Source organism: Apis mellifera, linkage group LG2 (genome assembly GCF_003254395.2).
Source record: "Apis mellifera strain DH4 linkage group LG2, Amel_HAv3.1, whole genome shotgun sequence".
Lineage (NCBI taxonomy): Eukaryota > Metazoa > Arthropoda > Insecta > Hymenoptera > Apidae > Apis > Apis mellifera.
Window position 1 is genome coordinate 11,491,493 of NC_037639.1, and position 25,606 is coordinate 11,517,098.

Below are 25,606 nucleotides of genomic sequence, written 5' to 3' on the forward strand. Positions count from 1 at the left end.
CGATACACTTTTCTCGGTAGGCAATATTCATAAATCACCGTACAGCCCACCCCGACCATTCTCCTACCCCTCTCTTATATATACGCTTAGAATAAGCACCCCTTTTCCTGATAGAGGGATGCAGCGTCGAGGTCAACTCCCTTCTCCTTCCATCCTTCCCCGGCCGAAGAAAGGCCGGGCAGAGCGTAGGAGGGACGCGATGCTCTCTGGCGGAAAAAGGAAAGAAGGATCTTCCACGGAGAGAAGGGAGAGAGAAGGGAGAGAGAAGAAGAAGAAGAAGTGAAAAGAAAGGGAAAAAAGGGAAGGAAGAGAGCGAGTTAGAAAACGAAGGTTACGGGGGTGGGGGGTTGTAGTCGAAGACGGAGTTACTCGGTGGTACGAGACTCGGTCGAAGAGGGGTTGGTCTCAGATTCTATTAAGATCTCAGTAAGTCTTGTTACACGGAGAGGCCACGCCGCAAATCTCGCAATAAAACAGCCAGCCGGTATATAACGCCGTCTCGAGCGAGTCTCGAGGCTTGGATTCGTTTACCGATGCACGTCGCCGAGTTACGTTGCCAAACGGCCGCACCAGGGGGTCCATTCCCCGCGTGGATTCCGCGCGTACATCGGAAACGGAAGTCTCGGTTAATCCCGGGAGAAAGCTGTGGCTAACGGCCATCCCGGCCCCTCCCTCCGAAAGTGCTTTAAATCGCTCGCTCTTTGACTCGAGCAAATCGTTGGGGCAGTTTTGATGGATATATTTTCCCCAAACGATATACGCAACGTTATAACGTCTTTTGATAACAAAAAGGTACGGAAGTTAAAGGAGAAGAATTTTTACGGAGGGGAAGAAAGGAATAATCTGATCGAATCTCTTCACTGTCCCCGATAAAGGGTCTTACTTACCCGTTGCCAAGAATAATCCTGTACAAATAACGCGGCACCGTATAAACGAGACAATAGAAGCTTAAAAGGTAAATATGAAGATCAATGACGCGAGCGCGGCGAGCAGCGACAAGGGGCGGCAAGAATCGTGTGCTCGAGAGGACGGGAGGGGAGGGGAGGGTCGGCCTCGGGGCAAGGGTCCGAAATCAATCAAAACATTAATTGAAAGAGCCGAGAAGACAACGGCGCCCGTTCGGCTAAGGCGGTAGCTACGAATGGTCTTGATAATCGAAAGATATCCCCGGCCAATAGCCGGCACGCCCGACCAACGAGGTAGCGAAGAAGAGAGAGAAAGAGATGGATAGAAAAGAAAGAAGCGGAGAAAAGCGGACAGAAAACAGAGGAGATAGACGGAGCGCTTGCTTAAAGAATCGTCGAGCGAGAAGGAAGGAGGGACTTTTCTCCTTCTCGTTCGTTCGTGCTCGAGGAGGAGAAGGAGGAGGAGGGGAGGAAAATTCGCGGCGAGAGAGTCGGGAGAACCGCTGGAGCTCTCTGTCTGAGGTGATCGGAGGAATCGACAAAGGAGACAAACCTCTTTTTAACGTTCGGTGACGGTGAAACGGGCCGTCTTTGTTCGCGATTTTAGAGGGAGAGGGGGCGCAGAAGAAATTGGTCCGGGGGTATCCCGCGGTATCGACGAAGGGTTGCGACGGAGAGCGTATAGAGGCACGTATACACGTAGGTTATAACGGGTACGATGGCCCTCCTGGGCACGGAGGAGGGGCAGAAAAATTGTTTATCGGGGTGGTAAACTCGATCATTCTGGTCAGTTGATTCGATTCGTTCGTAATGTACCGCAACCGCTGCTAATAGTACACGGACAGTTAATGAACGCGATCTCTATTCAATTGTGGACTGGCGTTATTAGTAGAAGCGAGCGTAGCCGCTTTATTAATTAATGAATCGATTTTAGTCGGTGGCCGGTTAATTATTCAACGTCGGTCGGCATCGGTGCAACTGCAAATGGTTCTTTAATGATCAAGGGGACACAGATATTGCGCGTTGCCCACCGACCGGTTGCCCGCCTGCTCCTCCTCTTCTCGTTCCCTTCTATTCCTACGTCTACGCGCGTCCACCATCTCGCCCGCGTTGATCGGATCCATCGCGCGTTTACGTTCAACCTCCCTCCCTCCCTCCCCCAGTCCCTCGTATGTACGTACGTACGGCTTTACGTTCGATCGAAGTGGAGCGGTGGTGAATCGTGACCGGAAATCGCTATCGCTCGCCGCAACGATCGTTCACCGATCATCGATCCGCGTTCCCCAAATTCGCGTAATCCCCTCGATCTTCGCCCTTATCGAACCGGCGGATAGGCGGCCGAATTAAAGTTTCGGTTAATTATATTCGCGCTCGCGTGCCGTGGCCCGTGGTCCGCCCACTCGTGACGAGACCACGACTCGGAGAGGGGTTGCACGCGAAAAATTTAAACCTCGCTCTCTCTCTCCTATCCAACGATGAAATTCCTCGGCAAAAACTGGATGGATGTATGGATGGATCGAGGAGTGAAATATATATATATCGGAAGCATGGCGTGAAAAAAAAAAAGAAATCTTGTAAATGGGATATCGGGAAGGGGCCGACGCCCAGAAGGATGCGGCACTGCCACCTGGCGGAGTGCCCAAGGACCCACGGGAAGCTTCAATCGGCGTAAAAGCAACGCCTCTGGATAGGGACGGGAAGAAGCGAGGGGGAAGGGTGTGCGGGGGGAGGGGTTAGAAGTTAACTTAGAAGTTCGCGGGTGAATCGCGTGGTCGCGACGAGGATGGAGAGAACGTGGACGTTCTCGTGCAGGAGTGGGATAGAAGAGGGTGGGAAAGAGCGCGGGAAGGGGGGAAGGGGGAGGGAGAAAAGGATAGCGTAGGATGGTCAGTCTCGGAGATACACGTTCGACCGGTGCACCCGACTTAAGAGGATTACATTTGATATTTCGATCGGGCAAAGTGGCTTTTTATTGGACATTCGCCTCGGAATTATCGCTGACGCGTGTCGAAAGACATTACGCGTGGCCGGCATTATTAAATTATATCTCAACTGACGGCCCTCCCCTCCCCCCCCCTATAATTTCCTCGGCAACGCCGACAGATAAACGCCTCGTGCGATCGAACGAAGATCTAAGATATTCACCTGCTTTCCAAGATCAACATTCAAATTTGTTGGACGAGGGGGAAAAAGGAGAAAGAATTGAGGAAGGGACTTAAAGAAGAGGAGGAGTGATTGAGAAAGAGAGAGAGAGAGAAAATAATCGGACGGTAATTGCAGGATTATCGTAAACAGCTGGCATTCCTGAGATTCAATTGGAGGCGGCTTATAAAAAAGATACGAAAACGTAAAGGACGATTGTCGGGGATGATGGTTCGTCTCTGGATATAGCAACGTTGAAACGTTGTTATACACCGTGGCCGCACAGAGGCAGCAACATCGATGCGGCGCGACACGACGAGGCTCGGTCGTCACGGTCATACTTCTGCTTTTAGCCGGAGCTAATTAGCTGCACCAATTTGTCGGTGTAAAATAAACGTTTGCCTCGCTCCACCGTTTTCTCCCTCGTTCCAGTTTTCTCTCGATTTATTTGTGAGCCGTGCACGGATCCAACCATGCCCCTCGAACGAGCCACACCGACACCGTACACCCAAACGATCGTCCGCCCCGCCGCGCGGATCGTCCAAAACCCTCCTCTCCGCGTCTTCGTCTCAACAGTCTCGTCCCGCCTCCCGCCTCTCGTCTTCCTCTCTCTTCTCCCGCGGACTTCAAACGAAATAATTAAGTCACTCCGCACGGGAGGCCGACTAACGAGACCGCCGCCGCTACTAAAACTGGCGCCAATTATTGAAATTCAAACGGACAGCCCTCGCGTTTCTCTCGGCCCGATTGGGATCGGACAGCCCCTTAGATATCCGGTCGGGACGAATCGTGGTAAGTAAGAAAAATGAACGGAGGATGATACAGCGGATGGATGGATGGATGGCAGAATTTTGACGAGTTTTAGGAGGGGAGCGGAGCATAAATTAGATGATCGTAAAAATCGTATCAATTCAATCGTAGCGTAGATAAACACGTGCATGTAACGCGATTAACTCTGATTCAAAGATCAGTTGTTTACAGGATAAATCGTGAATAGTACTTTCATGAATGAATTTTTTTGTTTTTTCCTTTTTTTTTTTTTTTTTTTTGTCTACATACACAGCTCGCACGAGGGAGATAAACATCGGGCGTGCGGCGTATCAAAGTCAATTAAAGCGAACGACCGATGTCCCATTCGTAATAACGGCGGTATTGTGTTATGAGCGCGATGAAACGTCGTGTTTCACACGGTAATTCCGAACGTTGATTGAAAAAAATTCCCCCGTCCCCGCGCCCCGCTGTAACCGAGCGAACCACTTTACCGAAAAATTAACGGGTGCACGTGAACGCCAGCATTTGACGGGATGCGGATTAGCTCGCTTCTAAGGAATCGGTATCGCTAACGGCAACCATACGAGCGCGTTGCCTTCGTTGCCAATAGGGACGAAGACACACTCGAATCGACTCGATGACTAAACTGCGACGAGACGCGACGAAAAAAAAAGAAAAAAAAATGCGACCGCAATAACAGATTTATTTCGTCGAGTACAGGAACGCGCGATATCGGGTCAGTGAGTAATTTTTACCTTCCATTTGTCTTCCAACCACTTTTTTTCCATTTACCATCTTTCGCATGCAAAGCGGATTACGCGGAATTTTATAACAATTTTCAAACGACGCGGATTGAGCGGGAACAAGCACGCGTGCGCACGTTAATCGCACCACTGTGGAAAGGGCAAATGCGGTTTTCACCGGAAGCCCCTGTTAAATTGAACGTGTGATCGCGCTCGAACCAGACTGGCCGAATGGAACTTGTGAAATTTGAATTACACACCGCATCGCAAATTCCTCTTTCGCGTTTCGTTTTTTATCACTGCAATTAGCGACGATATTTGTGTGTTAAAAAAGAGAGAGAGAGAAAAGAAAAGAAGAGACAAGGACGAAGAAAAACACGAAATCATCCGAATTCGAAACGTCAAAAAATCGAGCAAGAAATCAAGGTGTCAATAATTGATCCAAGTTCTCCTTCTTTCCGAAAACTTACCTAACAGAGTTCGAAGCTCGAGCCAGTTTCCACGGATGCCTTGTGCCGAGAACGATTCTCCAGATTCCCTCCGTCACGTGACACCACTACACCAGCTGCACAGAACAACGTACACTGTTTATCATTCGACTCGCCATGGAAAATCGAAACGAGTAATCTGCGCGCAATTCGTTTATAATCGGGTATACAAGTACGGGTTAACTAACGTCGTTTCTATTCTACCTCGAAACGAGTCATCGCGGATTCTTCGCGAACACCGATAGAGTCATAGGAGGGATACGGCGAGATAGGCACGAAACCGCCCGTTCGGCGGCCAGTTGTAAACTACCGAGTACCGCGTGCGACCGCGGCACGCCACCGAAAGTGATAAATCCCCACTTCTTCCACCGTTTACCCCTCTGGCCGCCCCACTCTCGTCCCGTATCCCCACCACTCGGCGGATTTCCATCCCTGCGTCGCTGCTCTCGCCTTCCCCGCCGGTGACGATCCACCCCACTCCTGTCAGTCACACTCGACCGTCATCGCACCCGTATCCCGAACCCGAGGAACTCGCACAAGCCGAAACCCGTATTTGCACCCGCCATCAAACGCAACCCGCACTCGCTGCCCCACTCCGCGTCCGCCTATCATCGAACCATTTACGCTGCCGCACAGTTTAACTGCTACTCGAGCGAAATTCTCGGGCAGCGAGGAGCGCGGGGGCTCGCGTTTCAAGCCGATTAAGACGATGATCAAAGCGCCAATCGTATCGGTACGGAATATGTTCCCACGAGTCGAGTGCGGATTCGATCCGGAGGAATAAAGAGATTTCTAAGCGGAGATGTTTTTTTCTCTCCCTTTTTTTTTTTTCTTTTTTTCTTTTTTTAAGAGGTCGATTTGACTTGTATATTCGTCGTAAGTTAATTAAATGCGGGAATAACGAAGCACAGACCGATACGGATCGTTGGAATGGCAAAGGGGAAGGACTCGATGGAAAACGATTTTCATCGGCCGATACGCGGTTTAATAATAACCACGCGGGCATCGTTCGTAGGAACAGAAGTGTCTCTAATTACCGTCCTTTCGAGGATAAATCAACGAAGGAGATTTGCTTTGTATCGGGAGATGAAAGCGTGTACGTGCAAATACCGTATATACACGTATACACACGTTGAGCGCGGTGGAGTCGGAGGGAAGCAAAGTGTAACAAAGCGACGGAAACAGAGAGAGGGAGGAAGAGAGAGAGAGAGAGAAGGCAGTAACGTGGCGGATCGTAACCCGAGTTGAGACATAGCGACGGAGGATTAACCACCGAAGCGGCGTGCTCGCATCGTAGAATTCCACCCCTAAAATCGCCCCTTCGAACCCTACCATTCCTCGGCGCGAGGCGAACGCAGGGATGGCATCCCTACTATATGTCTGGTTCTCCCGGTGGGAGACGCGTCTACCACCCCTACGAGGCCACACCTCCCATTACAAAAATTACACTGGTCGCTGATTTAGTGTTCTGCGCCGGTTCTTGGGGGGGTATCCGCGGGGCAAAGGAGGCAGAGAGGCTCGGGAGCTGCCGTGGCGCGCGCGAGGGTATCTCGATGGGGTGGTAAAGTGGGGAACGTAAGTAATGAAAGGGTTGCCGCCGGCTTCGAGAATCACGGAATCATTCGCCAGATTAAATTAGAAAGGCTACGACCTTTTTTTCCACTCCCATACTATCCGCACCTATGAGCTACCCAACTGAAATGGATTAGGCCGTGTTTACCATCGACGATGGGCTTCTCTTTTAATTATTGGCTGATTTACGACCGGCCGCTGATTAAATCAGGGGAAAGGAATGGATCACGCTCGTGCAAAATGATGATATTTCCGTGAACTTGTTCGTTCGACTCGACTCCACTCGTTACACGACTTTCCTCCTTCCGTCCTCGATTCACCGTCTCCCTCTCCCCCTTCCTCCTCTTCCCAAGTTTCCCACCCAACCACCTCTCCCGATCGGTGCGCGGCTAAATTTAACGTCCGCCAAGTTTCCGGTTCACGGGAAACGTGCCGCTCTATTTTTCGAATCGGGATTTCGACGCGTCGGTTTACAATCCGCATCCACCCCTTTTTTTTTTTTTTTGGCCAACCCTTGCCGCGCATATATACACGTACGTGCGCGTAACACGCACACAGAGCCTTTCCCTCTCTATTTTTCGCGGAGGACGAAATGAAATTGGGGCGATTGCCAGGTTTCATCTGCAATCAGGAACGAAACTATCTATGTTGAATTTAATTTCGTAGAATGTCGGGGGAGGTCCGGGCTGTCGGTGCTTTTAACTCGCGGCGGCCAAGCTTGGAAACGGCGCGGCTCGTTTCGTGTCACTTCCGTTGGTTGGAAAACCGACCTTGTGTCGGGAATCACCACGCGCAGAAAACACGGCGATGGGAGTGGATTTTTTTAAAAGCCGAACGGAATACACCGAGGAGGAAGGGAAGGAGGGGAAATACCCATGGATCGTTTCGGAGAATCCGATTCTCACGTCCATTACGGTCTTTCAGCCTGGCGTGATCGGTTTGACGGTGAACCAAAAATTCTGGCTAAGTTAATGGATCGAACGGATGAATGATCCATTCGAAGGAGTAGGATATACCTGCGGAGGAAGCGGGGAGGCAACGAAACGTGAGAATGAGAGAGAGAGGGGGGAGACAGAGAGAGAGAGGAAGGTTGGAATAGAGAGGAGAAGGGGAAGATGGGAAAGGTACTAATCACTTCTAGGGACTTTAATGGAGGTTTTCTGTACGCCGTCTACTTTGTCCACGACTTATACCACTTCGAACCGGTTGGAAGTAGAGTATTTGGGAGAAAAAGCAGGCGGAGAGTAGCGTTACGTGTATTAAACTAAACGGCACTCGGGTAGGTATAGCTAGCAGCTCGCCCGCTATCCAGACCACCGAGTTCTCTTGTCTCCCCCCGAAGAAACGTTCCGTGTCGATGCCGAAATAAATTCTACGCCCGGCACCCGCAACCACCCCCTTGTGCCCGACCCATTCGAGTTTCGCCCCGAACAGATTTATTTAGCGTTCGTTAATTAAGAGAGCCCGCGCCGGTTTCAACTTCTAAATTCGATCGAGCTTTTCTTCGATAAAACCTAAATTTCCCGTAGTCACGCGATACACCCTTCTCGTCCCCACCCCGGTAATTGCCAGGATGTTGCGCTGAAACAGGGAACACAATTCAACGTCCGTTCCCGTTAACGAGATCGTAATGATAATTACAAATTTTCGTACGAAACGTGAACACGAATCGATATTTTAAAAAGGAAGAAAAAAAAAAAATTCCTTAAATTGCGATCGTTATATATATATATATATATATATATATATATATATAATTTTAACAAATCTAGAAAGAAACAATCACCCTCGATCGCAAAATCAATATCGAAAATACGGAATTGCACGAAACAAGAATCATAAAGTTGGAGTGGAATTTTCTAAAAGAGAATAGACCGCGTACGTGGTCGACGTTCGAGGACACCATCTGTCCGATCGAACCGATTTTCACGTGCAACTTCCCCGCCAGACACGAGAAGCGAATTGGGAAAAATTTGATGGCCAAGTTTTCCCCGCCAACACCATCGGCCCCTGGATATTGATATCCGGACGAAGGCTTTCCCGATGAGCAAGAGGACAAACACGCGCGGAGAGACGTCCCGGAGCCCCGTTTTCAAAGTTCCCACTCGACTCCAAGTGCATCCCCCTGTCTCTGTTCCGCTCAACATCCGCCCGTCCAACACGGGCGAAGGTAGGAAGCGCGCGTGTTCGCGCTCCGCACGCTCTCCGCTCCCGTGGATTTATTATGCATGGACCTGATGTATCGGACATCGGCCGGACAGCTACGTGGAACGGAGTCCGGGGCGTGTATGAGTATATGTACGTATGTGTGTGTGTGTGTGTTAGTGCCGCTCAAGTGGCGTTGCCCATCAACGAAGGTAGACGTTACTCTCAAGAGTGGACCGAGAAAGGACGACCGATCAAGGATAAAAAAAGAAAGAAGAAGGGAGTAGATGAGAGTAGAGCTACCTCTGCCCTCCTTCACCCACTTTTCCCTCTCTCTCTCTCTTTCTCTCTCTCCTGTCCATCTTCGAGCTAACTTTTATTCGTCTCTACCATCACTACCATCTCTTATCCCCGGTGACACGCGAGCCAACGCACGCGAATCAAATATATTTTCATTTCGAGTCAATTGTTCTTGTCCTCGTTTATTATTCGTTCTGATCACTCCCGAACGTCTTGTTCCAAGGTTTCATAAAATAGTTAGACAGGCGTTTTTCCGGGCCAAACGTCTCTCTCTCTCTCTCTCTTTCTCTCTCTCTGCCCGATTACAGGTCCGAGAGCACGCGTACCCTCTTGAAAATGCTCACCGTTCCGCATCTCCACGGGAAAATATTTGTGCAGCGAGCGCTCTCGCACCGTTACACGCCTCTCTGCCCGTCCAACGCGAGTTCCTACGCGCTCGCCCCGTTGTTGCCCCGTTATCCAAACACACGTAGGTATCCTCCGCGCGCAACGTCAAATATTTTTCCGAGCGTGAACTCGGCAAACAACAACGGACAGTTTTTCCGCCTATTAGGCGATACGATAGCCTCGAATTCTCTTTCCGCCGACGATCCGGGGGAAACGGGAGACGCGGATTCGTTTCGCGCGATGCGATACGGCGTTGCGGATTTTGGAGGGACGAAGCCTCGAGATGGCATCGACGCTCGTGTGGCACAGATACCGAGAGCTTTTCTGGAGGAGCAGGGGTCCATTAGCCGACTCGCCTGTCTTCTGAGTCCATTACAAGATGAGCCACCATCCCCCCGAGCGCCCTACCCTCCGTTTCCAACTTACTCGACGATACGCTACGATCTATACCCACTGTATAGATACACCCTCCCTCTCGCCCGTCTCCTTCCCACTCTTCCGCCCCTCCAATCCTTTCTCTCTCCCCCACTCTCGACTCCTCTCGATCCTTCTTCTTCTCCTTTTTCTTCTTCTTCTTCTTCTTCTTCCGTCCGGCCTCTTAATCCTTTTTCTCGCAAATAGGATAGCGACGTAAAAAGGTATCGGCCATTACTTCGCAGCGTGGCGTAATTACCGATCTTCTCGATACACGTTCCCGGGAAGATTGCAGCGCAGCTCGGAACAACCGTTATAAACCGACACGAGACGTATTCGAGACGTTTCGAATCCCGGATCATCGCTCCTATTTATAAAAGCGCACGTTGCGTGTTCACGATTAATGTCCTTTATTCTGCGAATAACTCAACGCCCAAGGACCGAATGAAAAACGAGCGATATCGTTCGGGCGAAGAATAACGAGATACAGGATACGTTGAATATGTCGACAATACGTACGAGCTGCGATATACATATGCCGGCGTGGCTAATCGTATTTCTGTAATAGAAGAACAAGCCAACGTGTGCGAGTGCAAGGGGTGCCCTAAATCACGATGCGTCTAAGGACGGATCAGAGGATTACGTTGGAACGGTGTGTATATGTATATATATATATGTACGTATACACATGGATATACGTGGGAATGTCCATGGTGAAACGAGACGCGCGAGGCCGGCCCGCTCCCTTTTCACGCATTATTCGCCATAAAGTATGTACAAAAGAAAGAGGATCGTGACGCATCGGCCGCCACTCTTTCCCTGGCTGCTCGCGCGCCTCTTCGAGTCTCTGCTCCTTCTCCCCGTCTATTTCTCCTTCCCTGCCTCCACTAGCGTCGCCGCTACTGCGACGCTCCTTGATTTATTCACCCTCTGAATTTTTTACCGCGCCAACCTTTACCTCGCCAGCCTCTGCGGACTTCGTTCGCCCCAAACGAACTCGTACATCCTTCCAGTTTGCCTCTCGGACACGATGTATTACCGTACCTCCTTTCAGACCATCCAGTCTTCTCCGATACAACCATCCGCGCACACTTTGGATAATTGAGTCTACGCACGTATGCGCGCTCCCCCAAGAGGAACCCCCTTCTCTCCCTCTCTCTCTCTCTCCAAGAATGGAAATGCTCGACCGTGATAAAATTCCAGTTGCTTTATTCGACGAGTGTTAACTTGGCCGGTTAATATACAACACCGGCGGCGAGATTAATCGAGGGAGACTCGTAACAAAAACGAGAAACCAGAGCAACTTTCCACTACATACTCGACATACACGATGACATACGATGTATAAGTATTCCGTCGAGAAGAAACGCGTACAGAATGCATTGCCGATTGATTATAATCGATCCCCGAAAGCGTTTAGAGAAAGCTTCAGACCCAGTTTCAGGCGAGGGAGAACCCCTCCTTCTCCCATTCGCGGGCCCATCAGCAGCCTTTATAATAATAATAAGCAATTCTTATAAAGACGCGGTAACAATCTCTTTCGTTATCGATAAAACGATTCCCGATGAACGGTTACGGTTCTCGCGGGTGGCGAAAGGCGTAACGATAAATCGATGCGGCACGCGTTGTACGCGACTCGATTCATCGCACGCGGGGACGAAGGGGGTGCGGCTGTGCCGCGATAAAGGCGCGCACGGCCTGTCAATCAAGATGGTGGCGTGCGACGTCGATGCCGGGAGTGCAATAATTTCAAAAAATGCAATAATAGTGCGCGCGCGACTGGGACCGTAATGGATAAATTGCTGAGAGCCCGCCTGTACATACCGATAATACGAACAGGCAGACAGGCAGGCAGGCAGGCAGGCAGGCAAGCAGGCAGGCATGTGGGGTGGATGGATATTGCTTAGCGGAGACTGGAGAAACCCCTCTTTCCTATATTATTCTCCCCATCCCCCGCTTTATATATATATATATATATATATATATATATATATATATATATATATATATATATATTTCGTGGAGCGAACGAGCCGAGCAACGCGCAAACGTTCAAGAACCCGGATGAAGAGAGAGAGAGAGAAAGAGAGAGATCAGTTTTTCAGAGCGCGCGGATAATTTTCAATAAGGCAGCCGCGGTTAGGCGGCGCGACCTTCGACTTAACCACCCTCCCCCTCCTCGACACTTACGCACCGAGCTAGATTGAAATCGCGGGATTGCGCGGCGAATCAAGAGCGCGAGGGAGAGGATAGGCGAGGGGAGGGGAGGGTGAAAGCTAGTTTTCGAACCCGCGCGCGTTCCGCGTCCCGTTCCCGTGTTTGTTTCCGCGTTTTTATTTGACTTGGGTTATTTCGTCGCCGAAATACTACTACGCGTTGTTTGCCCTCCGCGCTGGTATTATCCGTTCCCGAAATATTAAGCAACTGTTTGCTAGGACCGTGGGCCAGATATATTCGAAAGTTTCGACGATCGTTACACGATTTTTCCCACCCTACCCCATTCTGGAAAGAGGGGGAGGGTTCTCGACACCCGAGATCGATGGTGGACGATGGCTTGTTCCATGGCGCGTTAAAAAAAAAAAAGAGAGAAGCGATCGGTTCGAGGCCATCGATACGTCGGATCGCGGGTAACCACGTCGGATACGACAGCGGGCCATGAGCGGGATATCCAGGCGCCCGCGCCATTCATCCACGATAATTGCCTTATTGGCATTAATAAAAGATAGGCAGATACCGACGGGTACGGGTATATCACACGCGTGCTGACGGATGCGTGAGCACTCGACTATATGGAAGGGTGAAGACGGGCGAAGGGGAAGGAAAGAAGGAGGGAGAGGGAGAGAGAGAAAGGATGGGAGAGAGGGAGGGAAGGAGGGAGCGCAGCTGCAACGCAAAGGTGATTAGAAGGTCTTCTTGCTTTCCTTGCCAATGTCTCCTCGATAAGATAAATGTTCCACGGCCGTTTTGAGCCCGATCAACGCGCTGCTTCAATTTTCCCTCCGTAACCGCTCCCTTTACGTTGAAAATTGAATCAATCGCGTTACCCCGCCTCGCACCACCGACCGACCTTGATTGTCTGCGGATTATACACGGGCGTCCCCTCCTTCCGACCGAGAGGGAAAATTTAGTCATCGGTTGAAAAGACGGGGAGAGAGAGAGAGAGAGGGCAAAACGGCCAATAATGTTCGGCTCGATAAATCGAGTAAGGTAGCTAGAATTCGTGAATTTAACGCGCGTTTCTCGATCGGATTTCGTAGACGCGACTGTATGTTATGTTCCCGTAAAATAAACGAATTCAAAATAGGAGAATTTGTGGGACGGTAAAGAAAACAATCTGTGTCACTTTTGGATCGATCGAAGGAGAAATTTGATCGAGGAAATCGTATCCAAGATTGGTATCGCGCTTAAGTTAGGGGCGTTAAATTTTCGTGTGGCGCGACAGATCACCCCGTGCGGGAAACAAGCATTCTTAATACATAAGCGGGAGATCGGTGTTGGCGGCGCAGCCGGGACCGCAACGGACGAAGTAATACAGATAAAAGCACGGAATCATAAATAATCCATCGCGTAACGTTCCGTTACTTACCGCGCGAGTACTCGAGCGTGCGGCTCGATCCGCGGTGGCGTTTCCGCGAAAACTTGAAAAATCGGAATACCACCGCATCGGGCAAATGGAAAAGCTCGATGCGAAGGATTCCGAGAGAGGGGAGGGAGAGAGAGAGAGAAGGGAAGGAGGAAGGCGAGGATGAGAGAGGGTGGGAGCCGAGCGGCAGCGTATTTACATCGCGGCTTACCCGTGATTATTTTTGCTTCTGGGAGTTCGCTACCGTCTCGAGTATAAGCTAGAGGCAGATAATAAAAGCCCGGTGGCAAGAGTGGAGGAAGTGAAGGGTCTAAACGGCGCTGAAGAGAGGAGACGTGGAGCGTGGGGAGGGAAAGGAGAAAGGGAGCAGCGATATTTCACGGGTTTCGCGTGCGGGCGAACTTTAATAATATTCGTTCCATCAGGTATGGCCGGCCTCATATTAAGTCGGTCCGCGGTGAACGAGGCGCTGCAGGGGCGGCAGGATGTGACGAGAGTGGAGCGCGCGGCGGAACGAGAGAGGAGCGGGACGAGGAAAGGAGAGGATCGTATAGACGGTTTGGCCGGGGGGTGGCGAGGGCAGGGGCGGCACAGAATGAGACGTGTAATAAAGTGAGTTTTTAATTTCCACCGGTGCCGGTGGTTGGCCCCACGGGTAGGGGTAGAAGGCACGGGTTTGCCCCCATGCCTGGTGCCCCGGCCTCGTGGCCTGTCGACTAGTATTACTAGATAAATCACCCAACAGGCAATAACCTCCCGCCCTGCCCGCCCGTTCTTGCTTGCGAGCCACCTCTGCCCCTGGATCTCTGCCACCGACGCGGCCGCCGATACTCGCCGCTCCCCGAAGAACAACCCTTGCAAACGAGACCGCCGATTTTACACCTTCCACCGGAATCGAACGGAACGGGATATCCCTAGGGTTTCCACGCTGCGATGCTTCTAATAAGTAGCACGGTAACGATATATTCCACGGAGTCGCGTGGAACCCGCGAGAACATTTCGCGGGGAGGACAAGAGAGACAAAGCGCAAAAATGAAGAAACGAAACGAGCACGTGATCGGCGATGATCGATGATCTTTTTTTTTCCTTTGGTCGAACACGTGGCTAAATAGATATATTTGGGAAAAGCGATTCGAGACGGTCCGCCCCTCGGAAACGACGGAAGCGGAGACGCGGAGTGGAGACGAAAATTCGAGCGGTGGTGGATACGTCCCGCATCGTTTCTCGGATTCTTCCCAGATAACCTGAGAAAATACAAGGGGTCCCTTGGGGGAACGGGCGGGTCAACACTCTTAAGTCCGTCCTGCCAACAAATTAATGTCCTCGGATTACAGAAACGGGCCGTTGGGAGAGATTTTCGTCGGGGACCGACGAATACGTTTCTAAAATTTACTTTAAACCTGAATCCTCCCGACCCCTCGTACGTACGTGTCGTCGAGGACTGAAAATACACGAATGGGCCGAATGGGCGACAAACACCGAGGGAAAATTTCACAGTTCGAAAACGGCTGGGAATCGTTGGTGTCGATTATTACCGAACGATCGATGGCCAATCGATATTACGTCGAAGCCAACTTACGTCGAAAGACAGACAATTTTCTCGCGACAAGGGGACCGTGTAATAAGTTCGTTACAATCGCGGCGCTGACATTCATCTCGGGTATCGATCGCGCGCCTCTTCTAACCAACGAAGGCATAAACACACTCTTTACGAGCGAGGGCACGAAAGCGGCGGGGAAAGAGTAGCGGTGCAGCGACGCGAGGAGCGACCAAGAGTCGAATGAAAACAGGCAGATTAGCGGCTTTAATGCGCCACTTCCTGCCTGCGGGAGCCACGGCCGTGGAGACGAGGTCTGGCAACTTGACTCTGAACTTGTTCAGAAGCCGGTAACACATCTGGAACGTTTCTTCCGTCGTATCTCCTTCCTTCGTCGTCGCACGATACCGTCTCCCCCTCTCGCTCTCTCCACTCCTCGCTGTCTGTCCCACGGCCCTCTGTCTTCCCTCCGCCACTCTTTCGCCGCCGCTTTTTTTCGTCCTTTGCTCGCCCTTTCTCCATAATCGGTACAACGTCGCGAGCGCTCTCGCGTAATAGGCAAAAAGCCAGAAATTACGTCCGTTCGTCTCGTGTCTGCGATATATATATATCGCCAGTGTATATATATATATACATGTATATGTTCGAACGTCGAAACGAGAGAGTTATATTATAAACATAAGCTATGTTTATATATATGTATATACATAATTTATACGACGCAATTAACGATACGTTAAATTCACGTGCAAATAACGTTGGAAATTGAGGGGAAAAGGGAGAAAAGGAAGGAAAGTTATCGCGTTACGTGGAAAGTTACGGTTCGATAAATTATTCAAGCACGCAAGGAGGCACGCGACCAGGAAGAACCGGTGAATAAACGTTTGATCATCGCACGGATTGAAGCGACAAGGCCGAGGGGTGGATGATACGACGAGCGGAGGGGAGGCGAAGGAGGGAACGAACGAGCGGATGGAAGAAAGGAGGAAAGAAAGGCGTCCAATTTTCAGGATATTTTCATCCGAATCCCAGTAGCCGACAATCGTTCATTAACAGATTTTTTCTCGCGACACCACCAGGTTAAATTGCATAGACTCCGTGGGGCATTCAGGGTGTAGACTCGTCGAGGGGGCGCATTTAAATAAAAAGCGGCGGTGGCCCGACCGGTGATATGTCTGTCGTGCTTCGCAGTGTGCTGCCTATGTATCCGGGACGGTGGATATCTCGGGGTGCAGCGGGGTTCCAGGGGCGTCGAGGGGTGTCGAGGGGTCAAATGGTGGGCAGAATGCGCGGTGATTGCTGGAGGGCCGCATAATTGCACCCTTTGTGGTGCAATCAGCGGCGCAACTTGGCCGGCGCCTACGTCTATCGGCTCTCGTTTCTCTCTCTCTCTCTCTCTCCCTCCCTCCCCTCTCTTCCCCTTTCCTCATCCCTCTCCGTCGTTCTCCGTTTCCGTCTCGTCCTGTCAGCCCCTTCTCTCTCTTTCTCTCTCTCTCCCTCATCCCTGTGATTTCTTTTCTATCTTCGCACATCCTCGCCCAATTTTCGAGGCCTTAACCAACGACCGGGCACACCCCTGATCGTCCCTTAAATTCCTTTCGAGTTACTTACGTCGTTAAATGCGTCTATTTCCGAACGAAGATGGATTTTTCCTCGGCGTCCCGATCCTATCGGAATTCTCGTACCCGTACTCTCGATTAACCTCCGACTAGCATACCGACGCGGAATATTAACGACGAATTCGCAGCCGCAAATCGACGACGGCCTTTCGTAATGAACTTACGATTATTCTTTCGAACGTGTACAATGGGAGAAGAAAAGGAGGAGGAAGAGGCGAGGGATCCATCCATCCATCCGTCCGTCCGTCCATCCATTCATCTATCCATCCGTCCATGGCGGGCACGGTTCCATCTTGTCTTGGTGTGCGCGTTCGACGGAACCAAGAAGGAAGATACGAAGGGGAGAGCGAACAATTAAGCAGAAACGACATCCGTGACGACGGGATCTCGTCGGTCAAAACATCTTGCCGGCAAGGCACATGCTACTGCCTGCCACGGTTGCCCGCATGTGCGTATATTATACATACACACGCTCCGCTCTATACCCCTGAGTATTCACGGGAATGTTTATCTTTTCTTCGAGGCTCTCGTATTAATTCGGTGGGGCCGTGGCTGTACAAAGATTAGAGGAAACCGCAGCTGGTCCCCTTCTGCTCCTTTCTTTTTTTCCTCCCCCCGCTTCATCTCCTCTCTCACTCTCTCTCTCTCTCCCTTTTTACCTCCTCCTCCTCCTCTTCTTCTTCTTCTTCTTCTTTTTCTTCTCTTTTTTTTTTCCCCTCTTTAACGTTTCACATTCTTCCCCCTCTTTCTTCACCGATGTCCATTATGCTCGCGTATACCAGCTAGCCGCGAGCTACCGCGTTTTATCCGGCCTGTGAACGAATTCAAATTCGATGCAACGAAGGGAGACGACGACGACGACGACGACGACGAAGAGAAGAAGGGCACACGAGTAGATGGAAGGAGAGAGAGAAAGAAAAAAAAGAGGGAGGGGAAAGAACGGGATGGCCGAGTTTATTTATTTTACAGTAGTTCGAAAGAAACGTCGGCATCGACAGAGCGGAAAGTATCCGAGCGCAGCCTCCCGACGGTTTCATCCACGATGCGGACTTGGCGCCAACGCCATGGACACGGAGAATGGATTCGCGTGATTGAGAATCACTGGAGCTTTAAGCTGGCGACACGACGATGCCATTACCGCGTCGACCTTCCCCTCCCCTCCCCTACAACACCCGCACTCCCTCGTTTCATCTCTCACTCGCCTCCGCCTCGTCCTACCGAGCCTCTCTTCATCTTGTTTTCTCGCGTGCCCCCTCTCTCCCTCTCTCTCTCTCTCTCCACCGCCCCTTCTTGTCGTCCTGCCTCCTCTCCTCCCCCTGCCTCCTTCCTTTTCTCCCACGTCGGGCTTGATACCCGCAGACTCTTCCTCCGTTTCGCTCGCTCTGCCCGTGCACCCCGAGTCTTGAATTATACAGACAGCGCCACTTAAAATAATACGCCCGGTATAAACTGTGCATCAACGCTAAAAGCTGTCATTTTCTGTAAGCCAGAATTATGGAGATTCCATGGCGCCGTAACTGTCCCCCTCCCCCTCCCCCTCCGGTGGCCCCATATATGGTTCCCTTCGCCGTCCTTACGCCTCCGTGAAAAAGACGCCGTGGCCTGAGGGGTTAGGGGGAGGGTAGGGAAAATAAATCTAGCCCCCACCTCTCCCCCCTCCCCACCCACCGCCGGCCGCCAGGGGAATCCATTAATTTCGCTTTAAACGAGCGATTATTCGGCTCCGATAATTAAAAGAGATCTAAGCGGGCCAGGGTAGTGGTGGAAACGCGCAACGAGGGGAAGCGGAACGCGCGAGAGGAAGAAAGAGGAAGAAAAAAAGAAAAGAGAAGAGCGCGTTGATCCTCGAGAATACAATACTCGACTTTCGGTTGTTCTATTAACCTTGGGGAGGAGAAATTTGCAAATTATAATAAAATTCTGGCTTCTACTCCTCCCGGAATTCCTGCTTCCGGATTTCGAGATCGATTCTCGCGATTCGGGAGGGGTATCGCAACGAAATTGAATTCTAACGTAACGAGATTAATCCACGTGTTTGGAAAACAGGATCCGGCCGCGGGCGTTCATTGTCGGCCAGTGGCGAATCGAAGAAAAGCGGGGAAGCCCCGCGAAACTATGCTAGAACTCCGTAGAATTCGCGGCGCTCGAGCTTCTTTAATCCCGGAATTTATTAATTACACGGTACACGCGGAGGACATTTATTACGTTGGATACAAACTTCAATTACGCTTGCCATATAAGAGAAACGGAGGCCGGGCCACCTCCCTCCCTCTCCCTCCATCTATCCATCTATCCCTCTCTCTCTCTGCCGGGAGAGAGAAGGTTCATAGGACAGGCGCGGATGGAAATAAAGAAGGACGGCTCATTATCCGCGGCGGTCTCGTTACTTTTAAATAAACTGTTGCCCGCGGATAAAGAATAATCCATCGTGGTCCAGCTGTCAGAGACAGATTTTAAAAGTCGCGCGGTAATGGGGTCTCATTATAACCATTGCTCTTAACTATACTAACAGCTAGGCCACGTCGCACGAGTAGCTAGATCCGGAGAGAGGAGGGGAAAAAAGGGAGGAGGCGGTCGCGATGAAGGAGTGCGAGGACGTGGTGGAATGGGAGGGAAAAAAGGAGAGAGAGAGAGGGAAAGAAAGAGGAGAAGGAATGGAACGAGGAGGGAAATTAAATTGATTGCTCAACCTGTTTGCTCGTTATGCTCGCTCCGCTCGATGCGTAGACGCGCGAAAGAAGCTTAAAACGCGTACACGTAGGATTTATCGAGACGGTATTCCATCCCATCGACTCTACAATGTACACTGTATCGCGCCGAATGAAAATATCGACGTTGACATCCACGTTGACATCGACGTTGACATCCGCGCATTTATGCGCGCACGTCCGTCCGTCTTTGCGCGGACTTTCTCTCTTTCTCTCTCTCTTTCTCTCTCTGTGTCTCTCTTGAAAAACTGTGTTCGCGAGGGAAGAGGAGGAGGAGGAAGGAAGAGGGGGAAAAAGGAAAAGAGAGAGAGAGAGAGTAGTGACGGGCGTGAGTTAGGGCAGAGATGTGGGAGGTTCGCTTAATTAGAATCTTCGTTAAGGGGTCGCGTAAACCCCCCTCGAGACTCGCAGGTAAAAACGTAAGAACTATTTTCATTAAAGTTGGCGGGCTCGGGAGCTGAAAAGTCTTTCGCTTTTGTGCGCGAATGCCGAGTAGCTGCTAGGCGCAAAGAGATTAAATCGGGGAACGCGAGAAACGCGGCCGGAGGGGGTTTCATTATTAATTTAGTGTTATTAATTCCGGTTGGGAGGCTCGAATCTCGTCGCGTATTCCATGTCCACGCAATCGCGAAAATCGATTGATTTCTCCACGCGCTCCCTCGCTTTCTCTTCCCCTCTCTCTCTCTCTCCCTCCCCATCTGTCTGTCTTTGTCCGTTTTACCCCCACGATCAACTAACGTAACGCTTAACCTCGAGATTGTATCGAGGACATTAATAACTAAGGACGTCGAGATGGATCGCGCGTAAGTACGTGCACCTTGCTCGATCGCAATTTCCCTCGTCTCGCGGATCCTTCTTAACGATAATCACGATAATGGCGGCTGAAATTTACAGAAATAATCGTACAAATGTGTAAACCGCTTCGATCTGTTTGCGAAGATCGATCCGTGTTCTCTTCCAATCAATCAAAAGCGTTGGAATTTTTATACACAAATAAATCGTCCATAATAAACGATCCATAACAGCGCGATTTCGAAAAGAGTACGGTCATCTTTCTCGATTCAGTGACAGATAACCGATCACGGATACTCTCTAATAGGCGCGAGATGCGGCAGGAAACCAATCATTGCGGCGCGGACGATGTTTCCCGGAAGTGAAGTCACCGCCGAGGGAAAGGGGGGAACGGAAGGAAGGCACAAATGGCGCGGATATAAAAGACGCGGCAATGCCATTAGTAAAATTACCGCTTACCGTGTTATCGATACGCGCGGGCATGGGTGCAAAGAGCATTCGATAAGTGACGTTCGTTCCGTTTTCCGCAAAAATCAAAAAGCTTCGCGCGCGATCCGCACCTCTCTCTCTCACATCTTTCCGCTCGTCTATCCTCGAGGAATGTAATTACAAATGACACTGCTCGACCTGCTCTATCGACCAACTTTTAACGTTTCAACGGAGATTTTCGGTATTTCACGTCCCATCCTCGGAACAGTGGAACAGTGGTCCGAGTCACTGATTAAACAGAGAGAGATTCCCTTAATTTCGAAAACGTTTAATCTTATCCATCCGTTGATTTTTAATTTGACGTAAAAATTAACGTTTTTTTACGCGAACTATCGGGAAATATTCGCCATCTCTCGTATATATCTCTTAACGGATCAAGGAACAATCAAATCGAGGAACGATCAAAAACTACGCGTTAGAAGCGGCGAAAATAAACGGACGATTTTTTTTTTTTTTTTTTTTTTTTTTTAATTGAAAAAAGAAGCTTGACGCGTGAAACGGGCCATTCTCCGCTCACGGCCGAGACAAAGATTTACGGGAATAATCGGTGTTTTTCTATGCACCGGCGGAACTGGCGGCGGAAGCTCTTTTCAAGCTTCCGCGAACGTCGTGAAGGACTGCCGGTTTTCCGAGCGCGCTGTAGCCGACTCGTTTCAATGAGCTGTGTCGTAGGAGTAGCGGATGGATAGACGCAGAATGGAGAACTGGCAGGAGAGTGCAGTCACTGATTTAACGCGGGACAATTGAATCCAATTACAACCGCCGCAGCAGCCAGTGGATCTCAATCGTGGCCGTAACGCGCCTCGTTTCTTCCATTGCGGTGGACACGCCGCATCCTTCGTTGTATTACCTCGATTATACCTTCTCTCTCTCTCTCTCTCTCTCTCCTCTTTTTTCCCATTCCCTTACCTTTTCTTTAATCTCTTTCTACCGCGTACCGCTGACGCACATCGCCTCCGCCAACCGTTATCCACCGTCGACGACGCGAAAACGTCCGTGTTTTACATCGGTTTTTGCAATGTTAAAGTTTTAAATACACGCGCGCATTTAGTGCATCGTTACACACCGTTACATCAGCGTCGTAAACTTCTCCCCTCCAACCAGCCCCACCGCTCGTATTTTTATTTTTCCGCCCGTGTATTTCTCGCGTGTAACCGGTTCCTTCGACTTTCGCGCTTCTTCTTCTTCTTCTTTTTTTCTTTTTTTTTTTTTATAGACCATCCCGCGAATAACGTCGAAATCCACGCGATGCTCGATGCGAAATCTCCTCGTCCCACCGACAACTTTCAACGACGTTACCAAAAGTTTACCACGAGCGCGTTGCACGATTAATTTGCACGATGCTCGAAAATCGCGTTAACCGCTTTACGGGACGGGTTTGTCGCTTCTCCTCACCCATTATATCGATCCTCCAAATGTTTCAATCCTCGAAGAAGTAATTAAAAAACAACATTGCGAAAGAGATCTTGGAAATAATCGTGACGTAACTCGACCCTGCAATATCGTATTCGAGTCCACGTTCGCTAGATGAGTAAATATAGTTTCGTATTCTAATCCCATCCATATATATATATAACAGGTATGCATCCCGCGTAAAAACACGTTTCCACGGTAAGTTTAAAAGTTGGAAAGGTAGTTAAGAACATCGATACGGTTTACTCGAGTCGTAAACGAGGAAACGGTGGGCCGTAATCGAAATTGCCACGCAATGCGAACCTCGAACGCAAGTGGCGGGGGAGGATAACGCGGTATAACGCTACGCAACGTAATCTGTCTGTCTCAGACTAGATGGCGTGCTCCAGTGGCTGCTCTGCCGGCCGCCCCTGGCTGTTCATTAGGGGCCGCATTGTCCGCTAACTAAGTACAGTCACCCCTTCCTACCAAGCCCTCGAATCAACCTACTGATCCCCGAGCCCCTTCGAGTTCCACAAATCCCTTCCACACCCCCGCCGCTCCCGTTCACAACCATCCTCCTCCTCCTCCTTCTCCTCTTCTTCCTTTTCTTCTCGTTTTCTTGCCGCGACCACAGTTCGCCTCTCTCTCTCGTATTTCTTAACCTCGTGCTAGTACAGGACACCTTTTGCGAACCGCTTACCACCCTCGTTTACTTCCCCTCGCTGCATCTCTACCAATCTCTACCTTCGTTCCTCGATGCGCTCACCTCGATCCCCGACTACTGTGCAACTCGGCTTCTCACCTCGACACGACACTCCTCCTCCTCCTCCTGCTCCTTTCGTTTCCGATTCCCACGAGGGTGGAACGAGAGCTATTACACCGCGCGCAGCCAGTCGAGGAACTCGGTGCAAGGAAGGAAGGAAGGAAGGAAGAGCGACTTTCTCGGTCAAATTCGAACCTTTTCCTTTCTTTTTATTTTTTTTCCCTGCCCGTTGAAAAAATCGACACGATCGAGCACCCGTCCGTCCGCTCGTCACGCCGCAGACACGGATTAATTGGAAAAAGAGATTGGAGCCGAGATTGAAATTGCCGCGCGATTAAACGATACGATTGTTCCCACGACTGTATCCCATTGACCGCGCGCCCTCTTCACCGGGATAGGGAAAAAGCTTCTTGACCGGTGGATTCTTTTTTCGAATTATCGGAGGAGAGGAGGAGGAGGAGAGAGAGAGAGGATATTATTGGAGCGGGAGGAAACGGAGATCTTCGGGAATGGTGGAATTCGGTTGAATGCGAATGCGAGGGATCAACGCGCAACCGCGATTGCTCGCCACGAGTCGAATCGAGCTAATCCCTCGGCACGCGAACAAGCGTCAATCAGTATCAAAGTGTGTATGTATATATATATATGTGTGTGCGAGCGCACCCTCGAAACGTGACCGATATACCATCGGTTCCTTTGATTTTTCTCGCTCGTATCTGTTCTATCGGCCGTAGTTCTGCCTCGATCCTCGCCTCGACTCGTTATTTTTTATACTTTCTCCACCGCGTGCACACCGCGCGCACCCGTGATGGTGCCATTGAAAGGTAAATATTGAAAAGCGTTCTGGACCGAATAACCGACAAAAAACAATTTTTTAACAAACACGCGGCCGTGCAAACAACGAAACGTCAATACGAAAGTCCGTATACTTGCCACAAATTAATCGAAACACGGTGGCGAGGAAGCGAATCCTCGCACGGTTTTGCACAATGCCCTCCCCTCCCCCATCTCCCATCCCCCAGTGTAATAATCTCCTGGATGGTATTCCTTTCTCGTTCTTCCCCCTTGGCAACCTCTCCACAGTGGCGACGTCCTGGTTCGATTACGTTCGATCGTACGATGCACAGCTCATTGTGTCGAGGATAGAATCCAATCAAGGGGCTGGCGAGCCACTTTCAAGCGTCCACGTCACGGCCAATCAAACGTCGCTACTCGTGCATGTAAATACACAATGTTCGAACAGCCGCGTGAATTTATAGCCCGGCCAACTACTCTCCTCTCCTCTCTCGTTGTCTTGACCTTTCGCCCGCCCCCTCCTCCTCGTTGATCGATCAAAAGCGGAAGGATGCGAAATCACGGAGAGACCGGCCGAGCTTCCGCCGATAAAACCCTTCCCCTCCCCTCGATCCTCGAGCTGTCCTCGAGAGGAAGGGGACGATTCACGAAATTAGAAAGTATAAGGGCAAACACAAGGGAAAGGGGTCTGCTAATTCGATCTATCGTCGCCGACGCCGTCCTCGTCCTCGCCCGCTAAATGCGCATTACAATCGGCCAGATATGGAAATTTAGTTACGCCTACCCAACGTTCTGGAAACACTGTGGGTATTACCGTAATACCCTCCTCGACCCGCTTCCTGCCAAGCTATCCTTCTACCGGTGGACAGCTAACCCCTCGCCTCGACCGAGCGGCCAACTCGACAGGGCCGTATTATCCAGCCCGTATACCTAACTATGTAAATAGAAGTGAGCGGAAATTGGTCTTTCGAGTCGGGACGTGACCTCGCGCCGTCTTAACAGAAAAACCGGCGTCGATCCCCGTCGACGTATTAGATCCCGATTTCTCTTTCGAGATCTCGCCGCGCGATCGATCGATCTTCCGATAAGCGGGAAACTTGGAATTGTTGGGGGAAACGCGGCAAAGGGGGGACGAGATCGTGGTGAGACAAATTTCGCCTCGAAATGGTGATCGAAATCGAAGGCGACGCGATGCTCGACGACATCGAACGTTAGAGAAGGGATTTCAGAAAATGCGTTCGTTAGCCGAGCTTATCGTTTCGAAACCGGTACGGCTTCGAGTCGCAGTTTAACTTATCGCGAGTCCGGCGTGAAACGTGTTTCGCGTTTATACGTAACGCGTCGGGATCTCGAGTATTTAACTTAACCACCCGCATACGAACGCGTCGCGTCGACGTTGTTTCCGTTGTTCGACCGAAAATCGGCGACCATTGTTTTCCTCTTATTATACATATTTTTATCCAATCGAGATAGGATCTGATTCGCGATCCACGACGCATGGTCCACTCTCGGACGACGATCCACGCGTTCCGATTTCTATATAAAAATCTTCCTCGTCTCGTTTCTCCCTCTGTTCTCGAAAGGGAAGCGGAGAAATGAACTGGCGTGTTTCGCGTGTTATCGGGAAACCCGAACGAACTCGAAACGCTTTGGGCGACACGGATTCGCGAAACGGGGAGATCCGCGAATAAAATTGATCTGTCCGACCCTCGGTGAACGACAGGACGTATTATCTCGTGATGCGAGGGAATATAATAGACGTGGCTCGGTATCGGTGATCGACGAGGAACGTGAACAATCGTGCATGAAATACGATACGGAAACATTGGGGCGAGTCGCGGACGATGACGACGTTCGCGACCAAGGTCGCCTGAAATTTTACCTCTTCGATCGAATTCGGATCCTCTTATTTTTCATCCGTCGGATCGAGATTAGCTGGGCTGCGTGGGATCGCTTGGGAAAATAGCACTTGCGATTGTTCCTCGACCCTAGAACGGAACGTCGACTCTGGAAAGGTGTCCCACATATTTAGTAACACCCTGTATAGATAGAAAGTGC

General features: G+C 50.5%; 1 protein-coding gene across 5 annotated transcripts in view; it reads right to left on the bottom strand.

The window, feature by feature from the left end:
* LOC724851 (LIM domain only protein 3) overlaps positions 1 to 25,606 on the bottom strand; it is a 79,406-nt gene that overhangs the window by 17,851 nt on the left and 35,949 nt on the right. For 3 of the 5 annotated variants that reach the window (XM_001120755.5, XM_006568209.3, XM_006568208.3), the window contains exon 2: positions 5,032 to 5,126. The exons of 1 other annotated variant lie outside the window; for it this stretch is intronic. The gene's annotated coding sequence lies outside the window, so the exon portion shown is untranslated. Of the gene's footprint in view, positions 1 to 5,031; positions 5,127 to 5,253; positions 5,349 to 25,606 lie in introns of those variants that run through there. One more of the 5 variants, XM_006568210.3, reaches the window with a different exon arrangement.